The sequence below is a fragment of the Aedes albopictus genome, chromosome 3 (genome assembly GCF_035046485.1).
Source record: "Aedes albopictus strain Foshan chromosome 3, AalbF5, whole genome shotgun sequence".
Classification (NCBI taxonomy): Eukaryota; Metazoa; Arthropoda; class Insecta; order Diptera; family Culicidae; genus Aedes; species Aedes albopictus.
This window is the reverse complement of record NC_085138.1, coordinates 18703940-18711505: the sequence shown is the minus strand read 5'-3', so window position 1 is coordinate 18711505 and position 7566 is coordinate 18703940.

The following is a 7566-nucleotide window of genomic DNA, read 5'->3' as shown; positions in this document are numbered from 1 at the left end:
GGTTGAGTGTTTTGATCTGATCCGAATTTAGATCCTTGAAAGCAAGTAAGGGGTGACTTTATGTCCAGTACATTTATCCGGGTTTGAATATTTTTACAACTACGCAGCTTCTTCTAGAGCCCGTAGTAGGCCCGACTTCCGTTGATGATGCGCCTTCGTATTTCACGACCCACATTGTTGTCAGCCGTCAGTAAGGATCCGAGGTAGACGAATTCCTCCACCATCTCGAAGGTATCCCCGTCTATCTTACTACTACTCAGACGAATCCGGACGTGTTCGGTTCCGCCTTCCAGCATGTACTTTGTTTTTGAGCCATTCACCACCAGTCCGACCTCTGCTGCTTCGCGTTTCCGGCGGGTGTATCTATAGCTCTGCCACTGTTCCAAATGTTCTGGTGATAATGTCCATGTCGTCCGCAAAGTACACAAATTAACCGGATTTCGTGAAAATCGTAACCCGACTGTTGAGCTCAAATCGTCGCATTACACCTTCCAAAGCGATGCTGAAGAGTAGGCATGAGAGTCCAGCACCTTGTCGTAATCCCCGGTGAGATTCGAATGAACTGAATAGCTCACAAGAAGCCCAGTGAAGTTTTTTTTTTCACATTGTCCATCGTCGCTTTGATCAGTCTTATCAGCTTTTCAGAAAAACCGTTTTGGTCCATGATTTTCCCTAGCTCTGTGTGGTCGACCATGTCATATGCTACCTTGAAGTCGAAGAACGTGGTGCGTTGGGATCTGGTTTTCACGGCATTTATGGAGGATTTCCTGTACCGTATCTGGCCCGTTGTCTTCCTACTGTCCATGAAGCTGGCTTGATAACTTTCCGCGAACTCGTACGTTTTACGTGATATACGGCGGAAGATGATCTGGAATAGCATTTTGTAGGCAGCATTCAACATGGTGATCGCTCTGCAGTTCTCACATTCCAAATGTTCGCTTATCTTGTGAATGGGACAGATTAGCCCTTCCTTCCACTACTCCGATAGCTGTTTTGCTTCCCATATCCTGGCTATCAACCGGTGCAGACAGGTGGTCAACTTTTCTGGGCCCATGTGGATGAGTTCAGCTCAGATAGGTACCATCCTTACCAGTTGCTACGCCCTGTTGCACTAACGTGTAGTGGTTTCCTCCGTTGCCTTGGGCTCCCGCGCCTACATTCTCCACGCTCATCGAAGTACTGCTTCCACCTCCGTCTTTATCCCTGCATATTCCGGCTCGCTGCACGAAGTCGTTGCGGGATACGTTGAGCTTCTGGTAGAACTTTCGTGTTTCTTGGGAACGGCAGAGCAGTTCCATTTCTTCGCACTTCGCTTCTTCCAGGCGGCGCTTTTTCTCCCGGAAGAGACGGGTCTGCTGCTTCCGCTTCTGTCTGTATCGCTCCACATTCTGTCGGGTTCCTTGCTGCAGCATTACCGCCCGCCCTGCGTCCGTCTCCTCCAGAATCGCTCTGCACTCCTCGTCGTACCAATCGTTTCGTCGACTCCGTTCCACGTACCCGATGGTGTTCTCGGCTGCGTTGTTGATGGCTGCTTTGATTGTACTCCAGCAGTCCTCTAGAGGGGCCACATCGAGCACACCCTCGTCCGGTTGCTTCAGTCGCTCTAGATCGTACCGGGGCGGCCGCCGGTACTGTACATTGTTAATAACGGAGAGTTTTGGGCGCAGTTTAACCATCACCAGGTAGTGATCAGAGTCGATATTAGCGTCACGATAGGTCCTGAGGTCGATAATGTCGGAGAAGTACCGTCCAACAATCAGAACGTGGTCGATTTGCGATTCCGTTTATTGTGATGATCTCCAGGTGTAACCATACGGGAGGCTGTGCTGGAAGAAGGTGCTACGAATGGTTATGTTCTTGGAAGCGACGAAGTCGATGAGGCGTAGGCCATTTTCGTTCGTCAGCTGGTGGGCGCTGAACTTTCTAATCGTCGGTCTGAATTCCTCCTCCTGGCCTACCTGAGCGTTTACTACCGTTAATCGCATATCAGTCCCATTTACATAGGAAATCCAGCAAAGATGGGACTGATATGCGATTCACGGCAGTTTAGGTCTCCTATGATGATCTTGACACTTGACGTCGTCGTTTGGGCAGCGGTCGTACTCGCGTTCGAGCTGCGCGTAAAATGCGTCTTTGTCATCATCAGTACTTCCGGAGTGAGGGTTATGTACGTTTATTATGCTGATGTTGAAGAATTGGCCCTTGATCCTCAACCTGCACATTCTTTCGTCGATCGGCCACCAACCGATCACGCGCCTCTGCATGTCGCCCATCACTATAAAAGCTGTTCCCCATGCTGTTCCCAGCTCACGTGTGTTGCCGCAACTCTGGTATGATTACCTCTAAACGTTCGCACCATGGATCCTGTCCAACACACCTCCTGCAGCGCTACGATTCCGAACCCGCGGTACTTCAGTATATCGGCGAGTATTTGCGTGCTCCCAATGAAGTTGATAGATCGGCAGTTCCACGTACTGAGTTTCCAATCGGAAGATCTTTGTAGTCATTGCCGTTGATCTCGGTTCGTATTCTTCTGTTGCTGATTTTCCTTTGCAATAATTTTTTTTTTGACTGGCAGGGCTGGACACCAATTCCCTACTTTCCAGAACATCATAGTGCACAGTTAAGCTTAGAGTACTTTCCTGGCACTTGGACGTTGATCAGCCGCCCCTAACATGGGGATCAGACTCTGTTGTGAGCCGCTCCTCCTGGAGAACAGACACTCAGGTTTGCAGAAGCGCTCAAAGTTTCCACAGTGGTTGATCACCAGATCTTCCCTAATGTAAATTTCCGCACTACAGTTTCGGCCGATTGCCGCAAAATTGCCTCCAGCCTGTTTTGGATGACACGTGCTTGCTGCCCGGTTGCTGCGATGCGAAAGAGGACGATCGTCGGCGGCGCGGTCTCTCCTGTCCGACCGGCTCGAGTCTTCGTGTCGCTGACGTGCGCGTCGCGACGTCGCGATGTCTGATGGAGCGCGAATATTGTTGTCACGGTTGGGACGCGGTGTTCGATGATGCGCGAATGCTGACGATTCGCATCTCTGCGCATAGGGTGCTAAACTGGTATGCCACATCTTCCTTCTCCTCTCGACAAAAAAAAACATAAAAAAAAGGTTACCATCTCCCAGCTACATATTGTATACGGCCTTCATATGCATCTGGAATATTATTTCGTCAACCTATTGATTTACTAAAACACAGGGTAATTCAATTGATTCTAGGCAAACCCACTAAGCCAATAACAGAAACATTTCGTTGCCAGAATCTCAGACAATCTCATGATCGTAAGAGTCGTGTGCCAGTTATATTTAAAAATTTTACTTCTAAACTGTTAAAATTTGCTTCTTTGAGGTCCTGTATGTTTTTTGAATAAACCTGCACTTGTTTCACACTACCAGAACACCGGAAGGGCCCGTTCGCATGGTTGCAACCACATTTCCTCATTCAGAGACGACTATGGTTTGACCAAATGCATAAATGACCACCATGTTTTCATTATACTCCTCCATTACTTCATTACTATGTAGGTTGAATATCGACTCTTCCTTCACTCTATATTAACATTCAATCATAACGTTACTCAGGATGCTTCTTCCGCCTTCGCTTGTCCTCACGAACCATAGCTTTTAATTTAGCTTTGTGATCTCTCTAGTTGCTGGCATGGTTCTTCTTCTTCTTCTTCTTCTTCTTTTTCTTTGTGGCTCTACGTTCTCACTGGAACGACTGCTTCTCTCCAACTTTGTGTTCTTGGATCATAGTTACAGTTTTAAATTGAAAAGGATTATTTATTAATGCGAACAAAGCATTTATTTGAGAATCCTTAGATATGTTATTATTCCATGCACGGTTTTGTTTGAAACATAATTACTCTGACGATTGTTCATGCTTCAAAATGCCCGTGTTAAGTGATTCATACCTAACAGGAACTTCGATGACATAATCTGTTGATCGATTTTAATTCGCGAATTTATACAAGTTGTTTTCAACATTGCCTTTTATTAAAAAAATGTTACTGAACATGTTTTAGCAATCTAAATGCGGTGCATGTCTTAAAAGCTCCATATAATGGTACGTATGCCTTTGCGCTACGGCATAAAAATCACAAGGCAGGCTATGTAAACATCTATTTTGGATGTAAACATGTGACGTAGTTCTTATCGTCTTTCTCGTTGATTGCCTATGAACGATTTGAATTACGTCATCAAAAAAAAAATAACTGTCAGATTTCGTGAATATATCACCTTCTGTACACCGTGCCTTTGCGTGGCAGTAGTTTGACAGATTTCCCATTGAAAAACTTCCAAAAATGCAAACTTAGACGTAATGAATTGATATGTTACTTTTTCTTGATTTTTTTCAACGAAGTGTACCTTTCATCGTGAAACAAAACTCGCCCGAGAATACTAAATTGCATACCTACAACCCTTAGAAACCACAACATGAAACATCTGGTGGACCAGTTGAGTATTTTTCGTTATCGGAAATTTTCCCCCACCTGCAGCGCGAATTGAGTCGTCTGGGGCACTCACAATACGCCAAAATTACTAATGTCGCTACCTGCACGACGGTTTTTCAAATCTTTTGTTTTTATGCATGAATTTCAACATTATAGGACACATTCAACTTGTGAAAGAAGCGTTCAATGCTGTTCAAACAACTCCGGGATTTTCGAATCTATAAAAATTGTGCAGTAACTTTTATATTTTCCATAGTTTCTCAATCCGAGATACTTCTTATTTCGGTGACTCTCCAAGCACATCCGAGGCTATCAGTACGCCACAAAGGCGGACGCATAACCACGTCCGCTGGGTTTCTTTCTAAGGAGTCGCAACAAGCACTATTTGCTGTCGTTGTCGCAAGTCGTACGAACATGAATACACGTGAGCATCCTGTAGCTTCTCGTTAAAATCAAGAAATGAATTCCCTTACAATATCGACGGTAGTCCAAACGCGTCTGAAATTGAGCACACAAGACCATGTATGCGGATTTATGAACATTGAGCTGCCACTTCTCGAGCTTCGATCTGCATCTTCTGACGGTAATCCACATGCATAAGATGCTCTTCAATACGAGCACTCAATCAAAAGCACAACCACGTGCATAAAGAATGGATTTTTTTTTAAATTTACAGACGATACTTTAATCTCGTACGGATCTTCACACTCCGATGTCGCTGTTCGTGTGTGGCTTTTTCCATTTTCCCCCGGCGGAACTCCAATCGCGCCGAATCCTCATCCTCACACAAGTCCATGTGTGGTTCTTCTCACTTCCCCCCGGCGGAACTCCAATCGCGCCGGATCCTCACACAAGTCCATGTGTGGCTCTTTACACTTCCCCCCCGGCGGAACTCCAATCGCGCCGGATCCTCACACAAGTCCATGTGTGGTTCTTTTCACTTCCCCTTTTCACTCCAATCGCGCCAGATCCTCACACAAGTCCATGTGTGGTTCTTTACACTTCCCCCCGGCGGAACTCCAATTGCGCCAGATCCTCACACAAGTCCATGTGTGGTTCTTTTCACTTTCCCCCGGCGGAACTCCAATCGCGCCAGATCCTCACACAAGTCCATGTGGCTCTTTTCATTTTTCCCCGGCGGAACTCCAATCGCGCCAGATCCTCACACAAGTCCATGTGTGGTTCTTTTCACTTTCCCCCGGCGGAACTCCAATCGCGCCAGATCCTCACACAAGTCCATGTGGCTCTTTTCATTTTTCCCCGGCGGAACTCCAATCGCGCCGGATCCTCACACAAGTCCATGTGTGGCAAAATTGCCTCCAGCCTGTTTTGGATGACACGTGCTTGCTGCCCGGTTGCTGCGATGCGAAAGAGGACGATCGTCGGCGGCGCGGTATCTCCTGTCCGACCGCCTCGAGTCTTCGTGGCGCTGACGTGCGCGTCGCGACGTCGCGATGTCTGATGGAGCGCGAATATTGTTGTCACGGTTGGGACGCGGTGTTCGATGATGCGCGAATGCTGACGATTCGCATCTCTGCGCATAGGGTGCTAAACTGGTATGCCACACCTAAGGTTGCTCCCAGCCCGGTCGATACTATTACAAGTTTTATTTTTGGCGTCATATGTCTCATTTTAACTTGTAAATATTGTCACATTTATAGTAGTCTGGCGTAATAGAGCATCATGAGAAATCCTCAGTCTCATTTTGATGGCCTACATTCAGGTAATTTTGGGCAACGATTAACAAGAAAAATCTGAAGCCCCTTCCCTAACAGGGACATCAAAGTGTAGACGTCTCATATATTGTAACGAGATTCAATATGCCCCCTTAGGATTAGACATTCATAGACAAAACTCAAGCTATGAAAGCAACTAACGCTGCGCACAAAAAGGCAACCTGCCAGATAAAACACGATTACACAGAGCGTCTACTCATATGACAAAATAAAATTACATTTTCCAGGTTTTCCCAGGGGGAGGGAGGGGTGGTTAATTTCGAAACCTTTTTTCCAGAGATTTTCCCGATATGCTCCAGTTTCTCGCTGGATTTTTCTCGGAGATCCTTCAAAATCTATGCAAAGTTCCATCAGGATTTTCTCCTTGTAGTTTATCGGAATAGTTTCCCAAGTTTTTCTAGAGGTGTTTCCAAAATTTCTCTTACAGGTTTTTACAGTTCCTACTTGAATTTTCTTAATATTTCCTCTCGGGATTACTCCCACAACTATTTTCCGTAGAAATCCAGAGAGTAACACTAGAAAAAATCTCACGGAAATTTCTTGAAGAGATTACAAGAAAAACTGCAGAAGAAATCCCTGTAGATTCGTCTCAAACTCCTTAAAAACCCTCTAATAGTAGTCCCAGGAACAGCTCCTGTAACAACCCCGAGAAGTTCTTCTAAGAAAATCCCAAGACGGGAAGAACCGCGCCAAATATTCAAGAGGAATCCTGATAAAAACTTTAAGGAAAATTCCGTGACAATATTTACGCTATATTCTGAGAGAAACTCTTGTGGAGGTCCTAGGATATTTTGGCAGAGATTCCGACAATGTCTTTGGAAAAACGCAGGAGACATTCCGTGAAAATCCCACGAGGAACTGTGCCGCCATGTGCAACATAGTTGTCCTATGTTAATAGGGATTCCCATAGTATATAGGATAACTATGTTGCATACGGTTTCTGGGAGTGGTGATGCCTCCCGCCACCCCATGCAACAACAGCAGCAGCAGTGCTCCTGATAAAACAGAACGAAAAGCCGTTCGTTGGATCACTAATCGGTAATAAATCAATAACTTTTTCCACAAACATCCAATCGTTTTGCGGTCTTCGAAGGAAAGTTTCATAAATAATTTTTCTACAAGAAATGTTGATCGACTTGAATTAAGGAGACAAAGGGCGACCTCTGGGATTTTTTGTTTGAAAGTGTAACTTTTCTCATAGTAAATCCTATGCAAACTTTGAACCGCTTGCGCTAAATTATAGTTTCACCGATTGCGCTGAATTTTTGCACAGTTCATATGGGACCTAAATGGAATCCAAAAACAAAAAGTCGACTGGAACGAGGATATCTTTTTTCCATACCGTGCCATGCCCTAATACCGTGACCTTAAG